Here is a 20,620-nt window from a genome sequence, read left to right on the forward strand (position 1 = left end):
TGCCGAACAAAAAAAAACCCAGAGCATTCCAAAGCTCGTAAACTCGCAACCGAGACCCCTCTTTCGAGCCTTCTTCTTCCAAAATACTGTTTTTCACCCTCCCGGTATTGTCCCATTCCCAAAAGAGTCCGCCGTCTGTAAAAGCAAGGTGAACTCGCAACAAAAAAAAGACAAAATGTTTATGAAATCCGCCCAACACTTGGAATTCAAGAGGCCATCCATGCCAGGCACGCTTCCGCGGGGAGTTCCGACGGGTCCGGTGCAATTTCCGCTTACACGAACGCACCGATGCACGCCTCTTTCGAACAATTCGTTCGTATGCGCATCGACCCGCGTCAACGGGTCCTTACCTTCGAGTGCCCGTAAATTCGAGGTCGGGACCCGGTTGCGAGTTATATTTTTATAAATAAAATTACTTCCAAAGAGTATATTACTATAATCACCGAAATTCCTTTTGCTCAAGTGGAGCGGAAAGAATTCGCAAATGAAAACGATAAAAAAAAAAGAAGGGAAAAAGGGGTGCAACACGAGGACTTCCCAGGAGGTCACCCATCCTAGTACTACTCTCGCCCAAGCACGCTTAACTGCGGAGTTCTGATGGGATCCGGTGCATTAGTGCTGGTATGATCGCACCCGTTCATTCACCGTAACAATTTGTATACATGCGCATTGCCGAACAAAAAAAAACCCAGAGCATTCCAAAGCTCGTAAACTCGCAACCGAGACCCCTCTTTCGAGCCTTCTTCTTCCCAAATACTGTTTTTCACCCTCCCGGTATTGTCCCATTCCCAAAAGAGTCCGCCGTCTGTAAAAGCAAGGTGAACTCGCAACAAAAAAAAGACAAAATGTTTATGAAATCCGCCCAACACTTGGAATTCAAGAGGCCATCCATGCCAGGCACGCTTCCGCGGGGAGTTCCGACGGGTCCGGTGCAATTTCCGCTTACACGAACGCACCGATGCACGCCTCTTTCGAACAATTCGTTCGTATGCGCATCGACCCGCGTCAACGGGTCCTTACCTTCGAGTGCCCGTAAATTCGAGGTCGGGACCCGGTTGCGAGTTATATTTTTATAAATAAAATTACTTCCAAAGAGTATATTACTATAATCACCGAAATTCCTTTTGCTCAAGTGGAGCGGAAAGAATTCGCAAATGAAAACGATAAAAAAAAAAGAAGGGAAAAAGGGGTGCAACACGAGGACTTCCCAGGAGGTCACCCATCCTAGTACTACTCTCGCCCAAGCACGCTTAACTGCGGAGTTCTGATGGGATCCGGTGCATTAGTGCTGGTATGATCGCACCCGTTCATTCACCGTAACAATTTGTATACATGCGCATTGCCGAACAAAAAAAAACCCAGAGCATTCCAAAGCTCGTAAACTCGCAACCGAGACCCCTCTTTCGAGCCTTCTTCTTCCAAAATACTGTTTTTCACCCTCCCGGTATTGTCCCATTCCCAAAAGAGTCCGCCGTCTGTAAAAGCAAGGTGAACTCGCAACAAAAAAAAGACAAAATGTTTATGAAATCCGCGCAACACTTGGAATTCAAGAGGCCATCCATGCCAGGCACGCTTCCGCGGGGAGTTCCGACGGGTCCGGTGCAATTTCCGCTTACACGAACGCACCGATGCACGCCTCTTTCGAACAATTCGTTCGTATGCGCATCGACCCGCGTCAACTGGTCCTTACCTTCGAGTGCCCGTAAATTCGAGGTCGGGACCCGGTTGCGAGTTATATTTTTATAAATAAAATTACTTCCAAAGAGTATATTACTATAATCACCGAAATTCCTTTTGCTCAAGTGGAGCGGAAAGAATTCGCAAATGAAAACGATAAAAAAAAAAGAAGGGAAAAAGGGGTGCAACACGAGGACTTCCCAGGAGGTCACCCATCCTAGTACTACTCTCGCCCAAGCACGCTTAACTGCGGAGTTCTGATGGGATCCGGTGCATTAGTGCTGGTATGATCGCACCCGTTCATTCACCGTAACAATTTGTATACATGCGCATTGCCGAACAAAAAAAAACCCAGAGCATTCCAAAGCTCGTAAACTCGCAACCGAGACCCCTCTTTCGAGCCTTCTTCTTCCAAAATACTGTTTTTCACCCTCCCGGTATTGTCCCATTCCCAAAAGAGTCCGCCGTCTGTAAAAGCAAGGTGAACTCGCAACAAAAAAAAGACAAAATGTTTATGAAATCCGCCCAACACTTGGAATTCAAGAGGCCATCCATGCCAGGCACGCTTCCGCGGGGAGTTCCGACGGGTCCGGTGCAATTTCCGCTTACACGAACGCACCGATGCACGCCTCTTTCGAACAATTCGTTCGTATGCGCATCGACCCGCGTCAACGGGTCCTTACCTTCGAGTGCCCGTAAATTCGAGGTCGGGACCCGGTTGCGAGTTATATTTTTATAAATAAAATTACTTCCAAAGAGTATATTACTATAATCACCGAAATTCCTTTTGCTCAAGTGGAGCGGAAAGAATTCGCAAATGAAAACGATAAAAAAAAAAGAAGGGAAAAAGGGGTGCAACACGAGGACTTCCCAGGAGGTCACCCATCCTAGTACTACTCTCGCCCAAGCACGCTTAACTGCGGAGTTCTGATGGGATCCGGTGCATTAGTGCTGGTATGATCGCACCCGTTCATTCACCGTAACAATTTGTATACATGCGCATTGCCGAACAAAAAAAAACCCAGAGCATTCCAAAGCTCGTAAACTCGCAACCGAGACCCCTCTTTCGAGCCTTCTTCTTCCCAAATACTGTTTTTCACCCTCCCGGTATTGTCCCATTCCCAAAAGAGTCCGCCGTCTGTAAAAGCAAGGTGAACTCGCAACAAAAAAAAGACAAAATGTTTATGAAATCCGCCCAACACTTGGAATTCAAGAGGCCATCCATGCCAGGCACGCTTCCGCGGGGAGTTCCGACGGGTCCGGTGCAATTTCCGCTTACACGAACGCACCGATGCACGCCTCTTTCGAACAATTCGTTCGTATGCGCATCGACCCGCGTCAACGGGTCCTTACCTTCGAGTGCCCGTAAATTCGAGGTCGGGACCCGGTTGCGAGTTATATTTTTATAAATAAAATTACTTCCAAAGAGTATATTACTATAATCACCGAAATTCCTTTTGCTCAAGTGGAGCGGAAAGAATTCGCAAATGAAAACGATAAAAAAAAAAGAAGGGAAAAAGGGGTGCAACACGAGGACTTCCCAGGAGGTCACCCATCCTAGTACTACTCTCGCCCAAGCACGCTTAACTGCGGAGTTCTGATGGGATCCGGTGCATTAGTGCTGGTATGATCGCACCCGTTCATTCACCGTAACAATTTGTATACATGCGCATTGCCGAACAAAAAAAAACCCAGAGCATTCCAAAGCTCGTAAACTCGCAACCGAGACCCCTCTTTCGAGCCTTCTTCTTCCAAAATACTGTTTTTCACCCTCCCGGTATTGTCCCATTCCCAAAAGAGTCCGCCGTCTGTAAAAGCAAGGTGAACTCGCAACAAAAAAAAGACAAAATGTTTATGAAATCCGCGCAACACTTGGAATTCAAGAGGCCATCCATGCCAGGCACGCTTCCGCGGGGAGTTCCGACGGGTCCGGTGCAATTTCCGCTTACACGAACGCACCGATGCACGCCTCTTTCGAACAATTCGTTCGTATGCGCATCGACCCGCGTCAACTGGTCCTTACCTTCGAGTGCCCGTAAATTCGAGGTCGGGACCCGGTTGCGAGTTATATTTTTATAAATAAAATTACTTCCAAAGAGTATATTACTATAATCACCGAAATTCCTTTTGCTCAAGTGGAGCGGAAAGAATTCGCAAATGAAAACGATAAAAAAAAAAGAAGGGAAAAAGGGGTGCAACACGAGGACTTCCCAGGAGGTCACCCATCCTAGTACTACTCTCGCCCAAGCACGCTTAACTGCGGAGTTCTGATGGGATCCGGTGCATTAGTGCTGGTATGATCGCACCCGTTCATTCACCGTAACAATTTGTATACATGCGCATTGCCGAACAAAAAAAAACCCAGAGCATTCCAAAGCTCGTAAACACGCAACCGAGACCCCTCTTTCGAGCCTTCTTCTTCCAAAATACTGTTTTTCACCCTCCCGGTATTGTCCCATTCCCAAAAGAGTCCGCCGTCTGTAAAAGCAAGGTGAACTCGCAACAAAAAAAAGACAAAATGTTTATGAAATCCGCGCAACACTTGGAATTCAAGAGGCCATCCATGCCAGGCACGCTTCCGCGGGGAGTTCCGACGGGTCCGGTGCAATTTCCGCTTACACGAACGCACCGATGCACGCCTCTTTCGAACAATTCGTTCGTATGCGCATCGACCCGCGTCAACTGGTCCTTACCTTCGAGTGCCCGTAAATTCGAGGTCGGGACCCGGTTGCGAGTTATATTTTTATAAATAAAATTACTTCCAAAGAGTATATTACTATAATCACCGAAATTCCTTTTGCTCAAGTGGAGCGGAAAGAATTCGCAAATGAAAACGATAAAAAAAAAAGAAGGGAAAAAGGGGTGCAACACGAGGACTTCCCAGGAGGTCACCCATCCTAGTACTACTCTCGCCCAAGCACGCTTAACTGCGGAGTTCTGATGGGATCCGGTGCATTAGTGCTGGTATGATCGCACCCGTTCATTCACCGTAACAATTTGTATACATGCGCATTGCCGAACAAAAAAAAACCCAGAGCATTCCAAAGCTCGTAAACTCGCAACCGAGACCCCTCTTTCGAGCCTTCTTCTTCCAAAATACTGTTTTTCACCCTCCCGGTATTGTCCCATTCCCAAAAGAGTCCGCCGTCTGTAAAAGCAAGGTGAACTCGCAACAAAAAAAAGACAAAATGTTTATGAAATCCGCCCAACACTTGGAATTCAAGAGGCCATCCATGCCAGGCACGCTTCCGCGGGGAGTTCCGACGGGTCCGGTGCAATTTCCGCTTACACGAACGCACCGATGCACGCCTCTTTCGAACAATTCGTTCGTATGCGCATCGACCCGCGTCAACGGGTCCTTACCTTCGAGTGCCCGTAAATTCGAGGTCGGGACCCGGTTGCGAGTTATATTTTTATAAATAAAATTACTTCCAAAGAGTATATTACTATAATCACCGAAATTCCTTTTGCTCAAGTGGAGCGGAAAGAATTCGCAAATGAAAACGATAAAAAAAAAAGAAGGGAAAAAGGGGTGCAACACGAGGACTTCCCAGGAGGTCACCCATCCTAGTACTACTCTCGCCCAAGCACGCTTAACTGCGGAGTTCTGATGGGATCCGGTGCATTAGTGCTGGTATGATCGCACCCGTTCATTCACCGTAACAATTTGTATACATGCGCATTGCCGAACAAAAAAAAACCCAGAGCATTCCAAAGCTCGTAAACTCGCAACCGAGACCCCTCTTTCGAGCCTTCTTCTTCCCAAATACTGTTTTTCACCCTCCCGGTATTGTCCCATTCCCAAAAGAGTCCGCCGTCTGTAAAAGCAAGGTGAACTCGCAACAAAAAAAAGACAAAATGTTTATGAAATCCGCCCAACACTTGGAATTCAAGAGGCCATCCATGCCAGGCACGCTTCCGCGGGGAGTTCCGACGGGTCCGGTGCAATTTCCGCTTACACGAACGCACCGATGCACGCCTCTTTCGAACAATTCGTTCGTATGCGCATCGACCCGCGTCAACGGGTCCTTACCTTCGAGTGCCCGTAAATTCGAGGTCGGGACCCGGTTGCGAGTTATATTTTTATAAATAAAATTACTTCCAAAGAGTATATTACTATAATCACCGAAATTCCTTTTGCTCAAGTGGAGCGGAAAGAATTCGCAAATGAAAACGATAAAAAAAAAAGAAGGGAAAAAGGGGTGCAACACGAGGACTTCCCAGGAGGTCACCCATCCTAGTACTACTCTCGCCCAAGCACGCTTAACTGCGGAGTTCTGATGGGATCCGGTGCATTAGTGCTGGTATGATCGCACCCGTTCATTCACAGTAACAATTTGTATACATGCGCATTGCCGACCAAAAAAAAACCCAGAGCATTCCAAAGCTCGTAAACTCGCAACCGAGACCCCTCTTTCGAGCCTTCTTCTTCCCAAATACTGTTTTTCACCCTCCCGGTATTGTCCCATTCCCAAAAGAGTCCGCCGTCTGTAAAAGCAAGGTGAACTCGCAACAAAAAAAAGACAAAATGTTTATGAAATCCGCGCAACACTTGGAATTCAAGAGGCCATCCATGCCAGGCACGCTTCCGCGGGGAGTTCCGACGGGTCCGGTGCAATTTCCGCTTACACGAACGCACCGATGCACGCCTCTTTCGAACAATTCGTTCGTATGCGCATCGACCCGCGTCAACGGGTCCTTACATTCGAGTGCCCGTAAATTCGAGGTCGGGACCCGGTTGCGAGTTATATTTTTATAAATAAAATTACTTCCAAAGAGTATATTACTATAATCACAGAAATTCCTTTTGCTCAAGTGGAGCGGAAAGAATTCGCAAATGAAAACGATAAAAAAAAAAAAAAAAGAAGGGAAAAAGGGGTGCAACACGAGGACTTCCCAGGAGGTCACCCATCCTAGTACTACTCTCGCCCAAGCACGCTTAACTGCGGAGTTCTGATGGGATCCGGTGCATTAGTGCTGGTATGATCGCACCCGTTCATTCACCGTAACAATTTGTATACATGCGCATTGCCGAACAAAAAAAAACCCAGAGCATTCCAAAGCTCGTAAACTCGCAACCGAGACCCCTCTTTCGAGCCTTCTTCTTCCAAAATACTGTTTTTCACCCTCCCGGTATTGTCCCATTCCCAAAAGAGTCCGCCGTCTGTAAAAGCAAGGTGAACTCGCAACAAAAAAATGACAAAATGTTTATGAAATCCGCGCAACACTTGGAATTCAAGAGGCCATCCATGCCAGGCACGCTTCCGCGGGGAGTTCCGACGGGTCCGGTGCAATTTCCGCTTACACGAACGCACCGATGCACGCCTCTTTCGAACAATTCGTTCGTATGCGCATCGACCCGCGTCAACGGGTCCTTACCTTCGAGTGCCCGTAAATTCGAGGTCGGGACCCGGTTGCGAGTTATATTTTTATAAATAAAATTACTTCCAAAGAGTATATTACTATAATCACCGAAATTCCTTTTGCTCAAGTGGAGCGGAAAGAATTCGCAAATGAAAACGATAAAAAAAAAAGAAGGGAAAAAGGGGTGCAACACGAGGACTTCCCAGGAGGTCACCCATCCTAGTACTACTCTCGCCCAAGCACGCTTAACTGCGGAGTTCTGATGGGATCCGGTGCATTAGTGCTGGTATGATCGCACCCGTTCATTCACAGTAACAATTTGTATACATGCGCATTGCCGACCAAAAAAAAACCCAGAGCATTCCAAAGCTCGTAAACTCGCAACCGAGACCCCTCTTTCGAGCCTTCTTCTTCCCAAATACTGTTTTTCACCCTCCCGGTATTGTCCCATTCCCAAAAGAGTCCGCCGTCTGTAAAAGCAAGGTGAACTCGCAACAAAAAAAAGACAAAATGTTTATGAAATCCGCGCAACACTTGGTATTCAAGAGGCCATCCATGCCAGGCACGCTTCCGCGGGGAGTTCCGACGGGTCCGGTGCAATTTCCGCTTACACGAACGCACCGATGCACGCCTCTTTCGAACAATTCGTTCGTATGCGCATCGACCCGCGTCAACGGGTCCTTACCTTCGAGTGCCCGTAAATTCGAGGTCGGGACCCGGTTGCGAGTTATATTTTTATAAATAAAATTACTTCCAAAGAGTATATTACTATAATCACCGAAATTCCTTTTGCTCAAGTGGAGCGGAAAGAATTCGCAAATGAAAACGATAAAAAAAAAAGAAGGGAAAAAGGGGTGCAACACGAGGACTTCCCAGGAGGTCACCCATCCTAGTACTACTCTCGCCCAAGCACGCTTAACTGCGGAGTTCTGATGGGATCCGGTGCATTAGTGCTGGTATGATCGCACCCGTTCATTCACAGTAACAATTTGTATACATGCGCATTGCCGACCAAAAAAAAACCCAGAGCATTCCAAAGCTCGTAAACTCGCAACCGAGACCCCTCTTTCGAGCCTTCTTCTTCCCAAATACTGTTTTTCACCCTCCCGGTATTGTCCCATTCCCAAAAGAGTCCGCCGTCTGTAAAAGCAAGGTGAACTCGCAACAAAAAAAAGACAAAATGTTTATGAAATCCGCGCAACACTTGGAATTCAAGAGGCCATCCATGCCAGGCACGCTTCCGCGGGGAGTTCCGACGGGTCCGGTGCAATTTCCGCTTACACGAACGCACCGATGCACGCCTCTTTCGAACAATTCGTTCGTATGCGCATCGACCCGCGTCAACGGGTCCTTACCTTCGAGTGCCCGTAAATTCGAGGTCGGGACCCGGTTGCGAGTTATATTTTTATAAATAAAATTACTTCCAAAGAGTATATTACTATAATCACCGAAATTCCTTTTGCTCAAGTGGAGCGGAAAGAATTCGCAAATGAAAACGATAAAAAAAAAAGAAGGGAAAAAGGGGTGCAACACGAGGACTTCCCAGGAGGTCACCCATCCTAGTACTACTCTCGCCCAAGCACGCTTAACTGCGGAGTTCTGATGGGATCCGGTGCATTAGTGCTGGTATGATCGCACCCGTTCATTCACAGTAACAATTTGTATACATGCGCATTGCCGACCAAAAAAAAACCCAGAGCATTCCAAAGCTCGTAAACTCGCAACCGAGACCCCTCTTTCGAGCCTTCTTCTTCCCAAATACTGTTTTTCACCCTCCCGGTATTGTCCCATTCCCAAAAGAGTCCGCCGTCTGTAAAAGCAAGGTGAACTCGCAACAAAAAAAAGACAAAATGTTTATGAAATCCGCGCAACACTTGGAATTCAAGAGGCCATCCATGCCAGGCACGCTTCCGCGGGGAGTTCCGACGGGTCCGGTGCAATTTCCGCTTACACGAACGCACCGATGCACGCCTCTTTCGAACAATTCGTTCGTATGCGCATCGACCCGCGTCAACGGGTCCTTACCTTCGAGTGCCCGTAAATTCGAGGTCGGGACCCGGTTGCGAGTTATATTTTTATAAATAAAATTACTTCCAAAGAGTATATTACTATAATCACCGAAATTCCTTTTGCTCAAGTGGAGCGGAAAGAATTCGCAAATGAAAACGATAAAAAAAAAAGAAGGGAAAAAGGGGTGCAACACGAGGACTTCCCAGGAGGTCACCCATCCTAGTACTACTCTCGCCCAAGCACGCTTAACTGCGGAGTTCTGATGGGATCCGGTGCATTAGTGCTGGTATGATCGCACCCGTTCATTCACAGTAACAATTTGTATACATGCGCATTGCCGACCAAAAAAAAACCCAGAGCATTCCAAAGCTCGTAAACTCGCAACCGAGACCCCTCTTTCGAGCCTTCTTCTTCCCAAATACTGTTTTTCACCCTCCCGGTATTGTCCCATTCCCAAAAGAGTCCGCCGTCTGTAAAAGCAAGGTGAACTCGCAACAAAAAAAAGACAAAATGTTTATGAAATCCGCGCAACACTTGGAATTCAAGAGGCCATCCATGCCAGGCACGCTTCCGCGGGGAGTTCCGACGGGTCCGGTGCAATTTCCGCTTACACGAACGCACCGATGCACGCCTCTTTCGAACAATTCGTTCGTATGCGCATCGACCCGCGTCAACGGGTCCTTACCTTCGAGTGCCCGTAAATTCGAGGTCGGGACCCGGTTGCGAGTTATATTTTTATAAATAAAATTACTTCCAAAGAGTATATTACTATAATCACCGAAATTCCTTTTGCTCAAGTGGAGCGGAAAGAATTCGCAAATGAAAACGATAAAAAAAAAAGAAGGGAAAAAGGGGTGCAACACGAGGACTTCCCAGGAGGTCACCCATCCTAGTACTACTCTCGCCCAAGCACGCTTAACTGCGGAGTTCTGATGGGATCCGGTGCATTAGTGCTGGTATGATCGCACCCGTTCATTCACAGTAACAATTTGTATACATGCGCATTGCCGACCAAAAAAAAACCCAGAGCATTCCAAAGCTCGTAAACTCGCAACCGAGACCCCTCTTTCGAGCCTTCTTCTTCCCAAATACTGTTTTTCACCCTCCCGGTATTGTCCCATTCCCAAAAGAGTCCGCCGTCTGTAAAAGCAAGGTGAACTCGCAACAAAAAAAAGACAAAATGTTTATGAAATCCGCGCAACACTTGGAATTCAAGAGGCCATCCATGCCAGGCACGCTTCCGCGGGGAGTTCCGACGGGTCCGGTGCAATTTCCGCTTACACGAACGCACCGATGCACGCCTCTTTCGAACAATTCGTTCGTATGCGCATCGACCCGCGTCAACGGGTCCTTACCTTCGAGTGCCCGTAAATTCGAGGTCGGGACCCGGTTGCGAGTTATATTTTTATAAATAAAATTACTTCCAAAGAGTATATTACTATAATCACCGAAATTCCTTTTGCTCAAGTGGAGCGGAAAGAATTCGCAAATGAAAACGATAAAAAAAAAAGAAGGGAAAAAGGGGTGCAACACGAGGACTTCCCAGGAGGTCACCCATCCTAGTACTACTCTCGCCCAAGCACGCTTAACTGCGGAGTTCTGATGGGATCCGGTGCATTAGTGCTGGTATGATCGCACCCGTTCATTCACCGTAACAATTTGTATACATGCGCATTGCCGAACAAAAAAAAAACCCAGAGCATTCCAAAGCTCGTAAACTCGCAACCGAGACCCCTCTTTCGAGCCTTCTTCTTCCAAAATACTGTTTTTCACCCTCCCGGTATTGTCCCATTCCCAAAAGAGTCCGCCGTCTGTAAAAGCAAGGTGAACTCGCAACAAAAAAAAGACAAAATGTTTATGAAATCCGCGCAACACTTGGAAATCAAGAGGCCATCCATGCCAGGCACGCTTCCGCGGGGAGTTCCGACGGGTCCGGTGCAATTTCCGCTTACACGAACGCACCGATGCACGCCTCTTTCGAACAATTCGTTCGTATGCGCATCGACCCGCGTCAACGGGTCCTTACCTTCGAGTGCCCGTAAATTCGAGGTCGGGACCCGGTTGCGAGTTATATTTTTATAAATAAAATTACTTCCAAAGAGTATATTACTATAATCACCGAAATTCCTTTTGCTCAAGTGGAGCGGAAAGAATTCGCAAATGAAAACGATAAAAAAAAAAGAAGGGAAAAAGGGGTGCAACACGAGGACTTCCCAGGAGGTCACCCATCCTAGTACTACTCTCGCCCAAGCACGCTTAACTGCGGAGTTCTGATGGGATCCGGTGCATTAGTGCTGGTATGATCGCACCCGTTCATTCACCGTAACAATTTGTATACATGCGCATTGCCGACCAAAAAAAAACCCAGAGCATTCCAAAGCTCGTAAACTCGCAACCGAGACCCCTCTTTCGAGCCTTCTTCTTCCAAAATACTGTTTTTCACCCTCCCGGTATTGTCCCATTCCCAAAAGAGTCCGCCGTCTGTAAAAGCAAGGTGAACTCGCAACAAAAAAAAGACAAAATGTTTATGAAATCCGCGCAACACTTGGAATTCAAGAGGCCATCCATGCCAGGCACGCTTCCGCGGGGAGTTCCGACGGGTCCGGTGCAATTTCCGCTTACACGAACGCACCGATGCACGCCTCTTTCGAACAATTCGTTCGTATGCGCATCGACCCGCGTCAACGGGTCCTTACATTCGAGTGCCCGTAAATTCGAGGTCGGGACCCGGTTGCGAGTTATATTTTTATAAATAAAATTACTTCCAAAGAGTATATTACTATAATCACCGAAATTCCTTTTGCTCAAGTGGAGCGGAAAGAATTCGCAAATGAAAACGATAAAAAAAAAAAAAAAAGAAGGGAAAAAGGGGTGCAACACGAGGACTTCCCAGGAGGTCACCCATCCTAGTACTACTCTCGCCCAAGCACGCTTAACTGCGGAGTTCTGATGGGATCCAGTGCATTAGTGCTGGTATGATCGCACCCGTTCATTCACCGTAACAATTTGTATACATGCGCATTGCCGAACAAAAAAAAACCCAGAGCATTCCAAAGCTCGTAAACTCGCAACCGAGACCCCTCTTTCGAGCCTTCTTCTTCCAAAATACTGTTTTTCACCCTCCCGGTATTGTCCCATTCCCAAAAGAGTCCGCCGTCTGTAAAAGCATGGTGAACTCGCAACAAAAAAAAGACAAAATGTTTATGAAATCCGCGCAACACTTGGAAATCAAGAGGCCATCCATGCCAGGCACGCTTCCGCGGGGAGTTCCGACGGGTCCGGTGCAATTTCCGCTTACACGAACGCACCGATGCACGCCTCTTTCGAACAATTCGTTCGTATGCGCATCGACCCGCGTCAACGGGTCCTTACCTTCGAGTGCCCGTAAATTCGAGGTCGGGACCCGGTTGCGAGTTATATTTTTATAAATAAAATTACTTCCAAAGAGTATATTACTATAATCACCGAAATTCCTTTTGCTCAAGTGGAGCGGAAAGAATTCGCAAATGAAAACGATAAAAAAAAAAGAAGGGAAAAAGGGGTGCAACACGAGGACTTCCCAGGAGGTCACCCATCCTAGTACTACTGTCGCCCAAGCACGCTTAACTGCGGAGTTCTGATGGGATCCGGTGCATTAGTGCTGGTATGATCGCACCCGTTCATTCACAGTAACAATTTGTATACATGCGCATTGCCGACCAAAAAAAAACCCAGAGCATTCCAAAGCTCGTAAACTCGCAACCGAGACCCCTCTTTCGAGCCTTCTTCTTCCCAAATACTGTTTTTCACCCTCCCGGTATTGTCCCATTCCCAAAAGAGTCCGCCGTCTGTAAAAGCAAGGTGAAATCGCAACAAAAAAAAGACAAAATGTTTATGAAATCCGCGCAACACTTGGAATTCAAGAGGCCATCCATGCCAGGCACGCTTCCGCGGGGAGTTCCGACGGGTCCGGTGCAATTTCCGCTTACACGAACGCACCGATGCACGCCTCTTTCGAACAATTCGTTCGTATGCGCATCGACCCGCGTCAACGGGTCCTTACATTCGAGTGCCCGTAAATTCGAGGTCGGGACCCGGTTGCGAGTTATATTTTTATAAATAAAATTACTTCCAAAGAGTATATTACTATAATCACAGAAATTCCTTTTGCTCAAGTGGAGCGGAAAGAATTCGCAAATGAAAACGATAAAAAAAAAAAAAAAGAAGGGAAAAAGGGGTGCAACACGAGGACTTCCCAGGAGGTCACCCATCCTAGTACTACTCTCGCCCAAGCACGCTTAACTGCGGAGTTCTGATGGGATCCGGTGCATTAGTGCTGGTATGATCGCACCCGTTCATTCACCGTAACAATTTGTATACATGCGCATTGCCGAACAAAAAAAAACCCAGAGCATTCCAAAGCTCGTAAACTCGCAACCGAGACCCCTCTTTCGAGCCTTCTTCTTCCAAAATACTGTTTTTCACCCTCCCGGTATTGTCCCATTCCCAAAAGAGTCCGCCGTCTGTAAAAGCAAGGTGAACTCGCAACAAAAAAAAGACAAAATGTTTATGAAATCCGCGCAACACTTGGAAATCAAGAGGCCATCCATGCCAGGCACGCTTCCGCGGGGAGTTCCGACGGGTCCGGTGCAATTTCCGCTTACACGAACGCACCGATGCACGCCTCTTTCGAACAATTCGTTCGTATGCGCATCGACCCGCGTCAACGGGTCCTTACCTTCGAGTGCCCGTAAATTCGAGGTCGGGACCCGGTTGCGAGTTATATTTTTATAAATAAAATTACTTCCAAAGAGTATATTACTATAATCACCGAAATTCCTTTTGCTCAAGTGGAGCGGAAAGAATTCGCAAATGAAAACGATAAAAAAAAAAAAAAAGAAGGGAAAAAGGGGTGCAACACGAGGACTTCCCAGGAGGTCACCCATCCTAGTACTACTCTCGCCCAAGCACGCTTAGCTGCGGAGTTCTGATGGGATCCGGTGCATTAGTGCTGGTATGATCGCACCCGTTCATTCACCGTAACAATTTGTATACATGCGCATTGCCGAACAAAAAAAAACCCAGAGCATTCCAAAGCTCGTAAACTCGCAACCGAGACCCCTCTTTCGAGCCTTCTTCTTCCAAAATACTGTTTTTCACCCTCCCGGTATTGTCCCATTCCCAAAAGAGTCCGCCGTCTGTAAAAGCAAGGTGAACTCGCAACAAAAAAAAGACAAAATGTTTATGAAATCCGCGCAACACTTGGAAATCAAGAGGCCATCCATGCCAGGCACGCTTCCGCGGGGAGTTCCGACGGGTCCGGTGCAATTTCCGCTTACACGAACGCACCGATGCACGCCTCTTTCGAACAATTCGTTCGTATGCGCATCGACCCGCGTCAACGGGTCCTTACCTTCGAGTGCCCGTAAATTCGAGGTCGGGACCCGGTTGCGAGTTATATTTTTATAAATAAAATTACTTCCAAAGAGTATATTACTATAATCACCGAAATTCCTTTTGCTCAAGTGGAGCGGAAAGAATTCGCAAATGAAAACGATAAAAAAAAAAGAAGGGAAAAAGGGGTGCAACACGAGGACTTCCCAGGAGGTCACCCATCCTAGTACTACTGTCGCCCAAGCACGCTTAACTGCGGAGTTCTGATGGGATCCGGTGCATTAGTGCTGGTATGATCGCACCCGTTCATTCACAGTAACAATTTGTATACATGCGCATTGCCGACCAAAAAAAAACCCAGAGCATTCCAAAGCTCGTAAACTCGCAACCGAGACCCCTCTTTCGAGCCTTCTTCTTCCCAAATACTGTTTTTCACCCTCCCGGTATTGTCCCATTCCCAAAAGAGTCCGCCGTCTGTAAAAGCAAGGTGAACTCGCAACAAAAAAAAGACAAAATGTTTATGAAATCCGCGCAACACTTGGAATTCAAGAGGCCATCCATGCCAGGCACGCTTCCGCGGGGAGTTCCGACGGGTCCGGTGCAATTTCCGCTTACACGAACGCACCGATGCACGCCTCTTTCGAACAATTCGTTCGTATGCGCATCGACCCGCGTCAACGGGTCCTTACCTTCGAGTGCCCGTAAATTCGAGGTCGGGACCCGGTTGCGAGTTATATTTTTATAAATAAAATTACTTCCAAAGAGTATATTACTATAATCACCGAAATTCCTTTTGCTCAAGTGGAGCGGAAAGAATTCGCAAATGAAAACGATAAAAAAAAAAAAAAAGAAGGGAAAAAGGGGTGCAACACGAGGACTTCCCAGGAGGTCACCCATCCTAGTACTACTCTCGCCCAAGCACGCTTAGCTGCGGAGTTCTGATGGGATCCGGTGCATTAGTGCTGGTATGATCGCACCCGTTCATTCACCGTAACAATTTGTATACATGCGCATTGCCGACCAAAAAAAAACCCAGAGCATTCCAAAGCTCGTAAACTCGCAACCGAGACCCCTCTTTCGAGCCTTCTTCTTCCCAAATACTGTTTTTCACCCTCCCGGTATTGTCCCATTCCCAAAAGAGTCCGCCGTCTGTAAAAGCAAGGTGAACTCGCAACAAAAAAAAGACAAAATGTTTATGAAATCCGCGCAACACTTGGAATTCAAGAGGCCATCCATGCCAGGCACGCTTCCGCGGGGAGTTCCGACGGGTCCGGTGCAATTTCGCTTACACGAACGCACCGATGCACGCCTCTTTCGAACAATTCGTTCGTATGCGCATCGACCCGCGTCAACGGGTCCTTACATTCGAGTGCCCGTAAATTCGAGGTCGGGACCCGGTTGCGAGTTATATTTTTATAAATAAAATTACTTCCAAAGAGTATATTACTATAATCACAGAAATTCCTTTTGCTCAAGTGGAGCGGAAAGAATTCGCAAATGAAAACGATAAAAAAAAAAAAAAAAGAAGGGAAAAAGGGGTGCAACACGAGGACTTCCCAGGAGGTCACCCATCCTAGTACTACTCTCGCCCAAGCACGCTTAGCTGCGGAGTTCTGATGGGATCCGGTGCATTAGTGCTGGTATGATCGCACCCGTTCATTCACCGTAACAATTTGTATACATGCGCATTGCCGAACAAAAAAAAACCCAGAGCATTCCAAAGCTCGTAAACTCGCAACCGAGACCCCTCTTTCGAGCCTTCTTCTTCCAAAATACTGTTTTTCACCCTCCCGGTATTGTCCCATTCCCAAAAGAGTCCGCCGTCTGTAAAAGCAAGGTGAACTCGCAACAAAAAAAAGACAAAATGTTTATGAAATCCGCGCAACACTTGGAAATCAAGAGGCCATCCATGCCAGGCACGCTTCCGCGGGGAGTTCCGACGGGTCCGGTGCAATTTCCGCTTACACGAACGCACCGATGCACGCCTCTTTCGAACAATTCGTTCGTATGCGCATCGACCCGCGTCAACGGGTCCTTACATTCGAGTGCCCGTAAATTCGAGGTCGGGACCCGGTTGCGAGTTATATTTTTATAAATAAAATTACTTCCAAAGAGTATATTACTATAATCACAGAAATTCCTTTTGCTCAAGTGGAGCGGAAAGAATTCGCAAATGAAAACGATAAAAAAAAAAAAAAAAAGAAGGGAAAAAGGGGTGCAACACGAGGACTTCCCAGGAGGTCACCCATCCTAGTACTACTCTCGCCCAAGCACGCTTAGCTGCGGAGTTCTGATGGGATCCGGTGCATTAGTGCTGGTATGATCGCACCCGTTCATTCACCGTAACAATTTGTATACATGCGCATTGCCGACCAAAAAAAAACCCAGAGCATTCCAAAGCTCGTAAACTCGCAACCGAGACCCCTCTTTCGAGCCTTCTTCTTCCCAAATACTGTTTTTCACCCTCCCGGTATTGTCCCATTCCCAAAAGAGTCTGCCGTCTGTAAAAGCAAGGTGAACTCGCAACAAAAAAAAGACAAAATGTTTATGAAATCCGCGCAACACTTGGAAATCAAGAGGCCATCCATGCCAGGCACGCTTCCGCGGGGAGTTCCGACGGGTCCGGTGCAATTTCCGCTTACACGAACGCACCGATGCACGCCTCTTTCGAACAATTCGTTCGTATGCGCATCGACCCGCGTCAACGGGTCCTTACATTCGAGTGCCCGTAAATTCGAGGTCGGGACCCGGTTGCGAGTTATATTTTTATAAATAAAATTACTTCCAAAGAGTATATTACTATAATCACAGAAATTCCTTTTGCTCAAGTGGAGCGGAAAGAATTCGCAAATGAAAACGATAAAAAAAAAAAAAAAAGAAGGGAAAAAGGGGTGCAACACGAGGACTTCCCAGGAGGTCACCCATCCTAGTACTACTCTCGCCCAAGCACGCTTAGCTGCGGAGTTCTGATGGGATCCGGTGCATTAGTGCTGGTATGATCGCACCCGTTCATTCACCGTAACAATTTGTATACATGCGCATTGCCGACCAAAAAAAAACCCAGAGCATTCCAAAGCTCGTAAACTCGCAACCGAGACCCCTCTTTCGAGCCTTCTTCTTCCCAAATACTGTTTTTCACCCTCCCGGTATTGTCCCATTCCCAAAAGAGTCTGCCGTCTGTAAAAGCAAGGTGAACTCGCAACAAAAAAAAGACAAAATGTTTATGAAATCCGCGCAACACTTGGAAATCAAGAGGCCATCCATGCCAGGCACGCTTCCGCGGGGAGTTCCGACGGGTCCGGTGCAATTTCCGCTTACACGAACGCACCGATGCACGCCTCTTTCGAACAATTCGTTCGTATGCGCATCGACCCGCGTCAACGGGTCCTTACCTTCGAGTGCCCGTAAATTCGAGGTCGGGACCCGGTTGCGAGTTATATTTTTATAAATAAAATTACTTCCAAAGAGTATATTACTATAATCACCGAAATTCCTTTTGCTCAAGTGGAGCGGAAAGAATTCGCAAATGAAAACGATAAAAAAAAAAAAAAAGAAGGGAAAAAGGGGTGCAACACGAGGACTTCCCAGGAGGTCACCCATCCTAGTACTACTCTCGCCCAAGCACGCTTAGCTGCGGAGTTCTGATGGGATCCGGTGCATTAGTGCTGGTATGATCGCACCCGTTCATTCACCGTAACAATTTGTATACATGCGCATTGCCGACCAAAAAAAAACCCAGAGCATTCCAAAGCTCGTAAACTCGCAACCGAGACCCCTCTTTCGAGCCTTCTTCTTCCCAAATACTGTTTTTCACCCTCCCGGTATTGTCCCATTCCCAAAAGAGTCTGCCGTCTGTAAAAGCAAGGTGAACTCGCAACAAAAAAAAGACAAAATGTTTATGAAATCCGCGCAACACTTGGAAATCAAGAGGCCATCCATGCCAGGCACGCTTCCGCGGGGAGTTCCGACGGGTCCGGTGCAATTTCCGCTTACACGAACGCACCGATGCACGCCTCTTTCGAACAATTCGTTCGTATGCGCATCGACCCGCGTCAACGGGTCCTTACCTTCGAGTGCCCGTAAATTCGAGGTCGGGACCCGGTTGCGAGTTATATTTTTATAAATAAAATTACTTCCAAAGAGTATATTACTATAATCACCGAAATTCCTTTTGCTCAAGTGGAGCGGAAAGAATTCGCAAATGAAAACGATAAAAAAAAAAAAAAAGAAGGGAAAAAGGGGTGCAACACGAGGACTTCCCAGGAGGTCACCCATCCTAGTACTACTCTCGCCCAAGCACGCTTAGCTGCGGAGTTCTGATGGGATCCGGTGCATTAGTGCTGGTATGATCGCACCCGTTCATTCACCGTAACAATTTGTATACATGCGCATTGCCGAACAAAAAAAAACCCAGAGCATTCCAAAGCTCGTAAACTCGCAACCGAGACCCCTCTTTCGAGCCTTCTTCTTCCAAAATACTGTTTTTCACCCTCCCGGTATTGTCCCATTCCCAAAAGAGTCCGCCGTCTGTAAAAGCAAGGTGAACTCGCAACAAAAAAACGACAAAATGTTTATGAAATCCGCGCAAGACTTGGAATTCAAGAGGCCATCCATGCCAGGCACGCTTCCGCGGGGAGTTCCGACGGGTCCGGTGCAATTTCCGCTTACACGAACGCACCGATGCACGCCTCTTTCGAACAATTCGTTCGTATGCGCATCGACCCGCGTCAACGGGTCCTTACATTCGAGTGCCCGTAAATTCGAGGTCGGGACCCGGTTGCGAGTTATATTTTTATAAATAAAATTACTTCCAAAGAGTATATTACTATAATCACAGAAATTCCTTTTGCTCAAGTGGAGCGGAAAGAATTCGCAAATGAAAACGATAAAAAAAAAAAAAAAAAAGAAGGGAAAAAGGGGTGCAACACGAGGACTTCCCAGGAGGTCACCCATCCTAGTACTACTCTCGCCCAAGCACGCTTAACTGCGGAGTTCTGATGGGATCCGGTGCATTAGTGCTGGTATGATCGCACCCGTTCATTCACCGTAACAATTTGTATACATGCGCATTGCCGAACAAAAAAAAACCCAGAGCATTCCAAAGATCGTAAACTCGCAACCGAGACCCCTCTTTCGAGCCTTCTTCTTCCAAAATACTGTTTTTCACCCTCCCGGTATTGTCCCATTCCCAAAAGAGTCCGCCGTCTGTAAAAGCAAGGTGAACTCGCAACAAAAAAAAGACAAAATGTTTATGAAATCCGCGCAAGACTTGGAAATCAAGAGGCCATCCATGCCAGGCACGCTTCCGCGGGGAGTTCCGACGGGTCCGGTGCAATTTCCGCTTACACGAACGCACCGATGCACGCCTCTTTCGAACAATTCGTTCGTATGCGCATCGACCCGCGTCAACGGGTCCTTACCTTCGAGTGCCCGTAAATTCGAGGTCGGGACCCGGTTGCGAGTTATATTTTTATAAATAAAATTACTTCCAAAGAGTATATTACTATAATCACCGAAATTCCTTTTGCTCAAGTGGAGCGGAAAGAATTCGCAAATGAAAACGATAAAAAAAAAAAAAAGAAGGGAAAAAGGGGTGCAACACGAGGACTTCCCAGGAGGTCACCCATCCTAGTACTACTCTCGCCCAAGCACGCTTAGCTGCGGAGTTCTGATGGGATCCGGTGCATTAGTGCTGGTATGATCGCACCCGTTCATTCACCGTAACAATTTGTATACATGCGCATTGCCGACCAAAAAAAAACCCAGAGCATTCCAAAGCTCGTAAACTCGCAACCGAGACCCCTCTTTCGAGCCTTCTTCTTCCCAAATACTGTTTTTCACCCTCCCGGTATTGTCCCATTCCCAAAAGAGTCTGCCGTCTGTAAAAGCAAGGTGAACTCGCAACAAAAAAAAGACAAAATGTTTATGAAATCCGCGCAACACTTGGAAATCAAGAGGCCATCCATGCCAGGCACGCTTCCGCGGGGAGTTCCGACGGGTCCGGTGCAATTTCCGCTTACACGAACGCACCGATGCACGCCTCTTTCGAACAATTCGTTCGTATGCGCATCGACCCGCGTCAACGGGTCCTTACCTTCGAGTGCCCGTAAATTCGAGGTCGGGACCCGGTTGCGAGTTATATTTTTATAAATAAAATTACTTCCAAAGAGTATATTACTATAATCACCGAAATTCC

The 20,620-nt window shown here is 47.2% G+C and overlaps 30 non-coding genes across 30 annotated transcripts; all 30 read right to left on the bottom strand.

Moving 5' to 3' along the window:
• Positions 1-516: 516 nt before the first annotated feature.
• Positions 517-635, bottom strand: LOC130816864 (5S ribosomal RNA). The gene has a single exon (XR_009043398.1). It is a non-coding gene; the product is annotated as a 5S ribosomal RNA (ribosomal RNA).
• A 551-nt stretch (positions 636-1,186) lies between these two features.
• LOC130816876 (5S ribosomal RNA) lies at positions 1,187-1,305 on the bottom strand. Its single transcript, XR_009043410.1, has one exon. It is a non-coding gene; the product is annotated as a 5S ribosomal RNA (ribosomal RNA).
• Positions 1,306-1,856: 551 nt separating this feature from the next.
• LOC130816887 (5S ribosomal RNA) lies at positions 1,857-1,975 on the bottom strand. Its single transcript, XR_009043421.1, has one exon. It is a non-coding gene; the product is annotated as a 5S ribosomal RNA (ribosomal RNA).
• A 551-nt stretch (positions 1,976-2,526) lies between these two features.
• LOC130816898 (5S ribosomal RNA) lies at positions 2,527-2,645 on the bottom strand. The gene has a single exon (XR_009043432.1). It is a non-coding gene; the product is annotated as a 5S ribosomal RNA (ribosomal RNA).
• A 551-nt stretch (positions 2,646-3,196) lies between these two features.
• Positions 3,197-3,315, bottom strand: LOC130816910 (5S ribosomal RNA). Its single transcript, XR_009043443.1, has one exon. It is a non-coding gene; the product is annotated as a 5S ribosomal RNA (ribosomal RNA).
• A 551-nt stretch (positions 3,316-3,866) lies between these two features.
• Positions 3,867-3,985, bottom strand: LOC130816922 (5S ribosomal RNA). The gene has a single exon (XR_009043454.1). It is a non-coding gene; the product is annotated as a 5S ribosomal RNA (ribosomal RNA).
• Positions 3,986-4,536: 551 nt separating this feature from the next.
• On the bottom strand, positions 4,537-4,655 carry LOC130816934 (5S ribosomal RNA). Its single transcript, XR_009043465.1, has one exon. It is a non-coding gene; the product is annotated as a 5S ribosomal RNA (ribosomal RNA).
• Positions 4,656-5,206: 551 nt separating this feature from the next.
• LOC130816945 (5S ribosomal RNA) lies at positions 5,207-5,325 on the bottom strand. The gene has a single exon (XR_009043476.1). It is a non-coding gene; the product is annotated as a 5S ribosomal RNA (ribosomal RNA).
• Positions 5,326-5,876: 551 nt separating this feature from the next.
• Positions 5,877-5,995, bottom strand: LOC130816958 (5S ribosomal RNA). The gene has a single exon (XR_009043488.1). It is a non-coding gene; the product is annotated as a 5S ribosomal RNA (ribosomal RNA).
• Positions 5,996-6,552: 557 nt separating this feature from the next.
• LOC130816970 (5S ribosomal RNA) lies at positions 6,553-6,671 on the bottom strand. The gene has a single exon (XR_009043499.1). It is a non-coding gene; the product is annotated as a 5S ribosomal RNA (ribosomal RNA).
• Positions 6,672-7,222: 551 nt separating this feature from the next.
• Positions 7,223-7,341, bottom strand: LOC130816981 (5S ribosomal RNA). Its single transcript, XR_009043510.1, has one exon. It is a non-coding gene; the product is annotated as a 5S ribosomal RNA (ribosomal RNA).
• Positions 7,342-7,892: 551 nt separating this feature from the next.
• LOC130816993 (5S ribosomal RNA) lies at positions 7,893-8,011 on the bottom strand. The gene has a single exon (XR_009043521.1). It is a non-coding gene; the product is annotated as a 5S ribosomal RNA (ribosomal RNA).
• Positions 8,012-8,562: 551 nt separating this feature from the next.
• Positions 8,563-8,681, bottom strand: LOC130817005 (5S ribosomal RNA). The gene has a single exon (XR_009043532.1). It is a non-coding gene; the product is annotated as a 5S ribosomal RNA (ribosomal RNA).
• A 551-nt stretch (positions 8,682-9,232) lies between these two features.
• Positions 9,233-9,351, bottom strand: LOC130817017 (5S ribosomal RNA). The gene has a single exon (XR_009043543.1). It is a non-coding gene; the product is annotated as a 5S ribosomal RNA (ribosomal RNA).
• Positions 9,352-9,902: 551 nt separating this feature from the next.
• LOC130817029 (5S ribosomal RNA) lies at positions 9,903-10,021 on the bottom strand. Its single transcript, XR_009043554.1, has one exon. It is a non-coding gene; the product is annotated as a 5S ribosomal RNA (ribosomal RNA).
• Positions 10,022-10,572: 551 nt separating this feature from the next.
• On the bottom strand, positions 10,573-10,691 carry LOC130817041 (5S ribosomal RNA). The gene has a single exon (XR_009043565.1). It is a non-coding gene; the product is annotated as a 5S ribosomal RNA (ribosomal RNA).
• A 552-nt stretch (positions 10,692-11,243) lies between these two features.
• On the bottom strand, positions 11,244-11,362 carry LOC130817052 (5S ribosomal RNA). The gene has a single exon (XR_009043576.1). It is a non-coding gene; the product is annotated as a 5S ribosomal RNA (ribosomal RNA).
• A 557-nt stretch (positions 11,363-11,919) lies between these two features.
• LOC130816354 (5S ribosomal RNA) lies at positions 11,920-12,038 on the bottom strand. Its single transcript, XR_009042893.1, has one exon. It is a non-coding gene; the product is annotated as a 5S ribosomal RNA (ribosomal RNA).
• A 551-nt stretch (positions 12,039-12,589) lies between these two features.
• LOC130816628 (5S ribosomal RNA) lies at positions 12,590-12,708 on the bottom strand. The gene has a single exon (XR_009043166.1). It is a non-coding gene; the product is annotated as a 5S ribosomal RNA (ribosomal RNA).
• Positions 12,709-13,264: 556 nt separating this feature from the next.
• LOC130817064 (5S ribosomal RNA) lies at positions 13,265-13,383 on the bottom strand. Its single transcript, XR_009043587.1, has one exon. It is a non-coding gene; the product is annotated as a 5S ribosomal RNA (ribosomal RNA).
• Positions 13,384-13,939: 556 nt separating this feature from the next.
• On the bottom strand, positions 13,940-14,058 carry LOC130816193 (5S ribosomal RNA). The gene has a single exon (XR_009042739.1). It is a non-coding gene; the product is annotated as a 5S ribosomal RNA (ribosomal RNA).
• A 551-nt stretch (positions 14,059-14,609) lies between these two features.
• Positions 14,610-14,728, bottom strand: LOC130816629 (5S ribosomal RNA). The gene has a single exon (XR_009043167.1). It is a non-coding gene; the product is annotated as a 5S ribosomal RNA (ribosomal RNA).
• Positions 14,729-15,284: 556 nt separating this feature from the next.
• Positions 15,285-15,403, bottom strand: LOC130816195 (5S ribosomal RNA). Its single transcript, XR_009042741.1, has one exon. It is a non-coding gene; the product is annotated as a 5S ribosomal RNA (ribosomal RNA).
• Positions 15,404-15,959: 556 nt separating this feature from the next.
• LOC130816196 (5S ribosomal RNA) lies at positions 15,960-16,078 on the bottom strand. The gene has a single exon (XR_009042742.1). It is a non-coding gene; the product is annotated as a 5S ribosomal RNA (ribosomal RNA).
• Positions 16,079-16,636: 558 nt separating this feature from the next.
• On the bottom strand, positions 16,637-16,755 carry LOC130816197 (5S ribosomal RNA). The gene has a single exon (XR_009042743.1). It is a non-coding gene; the product is annotated as a 5S ribosomal RNA (ribosomal RNA).
• Positions 16,756-17,312: 557 nt separating this feature from the next.
• Positions 17,313-17,431, bottom strand: LOC130816198 (5S ribosomal RNA). Its single transcript, XR_009042744.1, has one exon. It is a non-coding gene; the product is annotated as a 5S ribosomal RNA (ribosomal RNA).
• A 556-nt stretch (positions 17,432-17,987) lies between these two features.
• On the bottom strand, positions 17,988-18,106 carry LOC130816199 (5S ribosomal RNA). Its single transcript, XR_009042745.1, has one exon. It is a non-coding gene; the product is annotated as a 5S ribosomal RNA (ribosomal RNA).
• Positions 18,107-18,662: 556 nt separating this feature from the next.
• LOC130816200 (5S ribosomal RNA) lies at positions 18,663-18,781 on the bottom strand. Its single transcript, XR_009042746.1, has one exon. It is a non-coding gene; the product is annotated as a 5S ribosomal RNA (ribosomal RNA).
• A 559-nt stretch (positions 18,782-19,340) lies between these two features.
• Positions 19,341-19,459, bottom strand: LOC130817077 (5S ribosomal RNA). The gene has a single exon (XR_009043599.1). It is a non-coding gene; the product is annotated as a 5S ribosomal RNA (ribosomal RNA).
• Positions 19,460-20,014: 555 nt separating this feature from the next.
• LOC130816201 (5S ribosomal RNA) lies at positions 20,015-20,133 on the bottom strand. Its single transcript, XR_009042747.1, has one exon. It is a non-coding gene; the product is annotated as a 5S ribosomal RNA (ribosomal RNA).
• Between the last annotated feature and the right edge of the window lie 487 nt (positions 20,134-20,620).

This window comes from Amaranthus tricolor, chromosome 6 (genome assembly GCF_026212465.1).
Source record: "Amaranthus tricolor cultivar Red isolate AtriRed21 chromosome 6, ASM2621246v1, whole genome shotgun sequence".
NCBI classification, from domain to species: domain Eukaryota; kingdom Viridiplantae; phylum Streptophyta; class Magnoliopsida; order Caryophyllales; family Amaranthaceae; genus Amaranthus; species Amaranthus tricolor.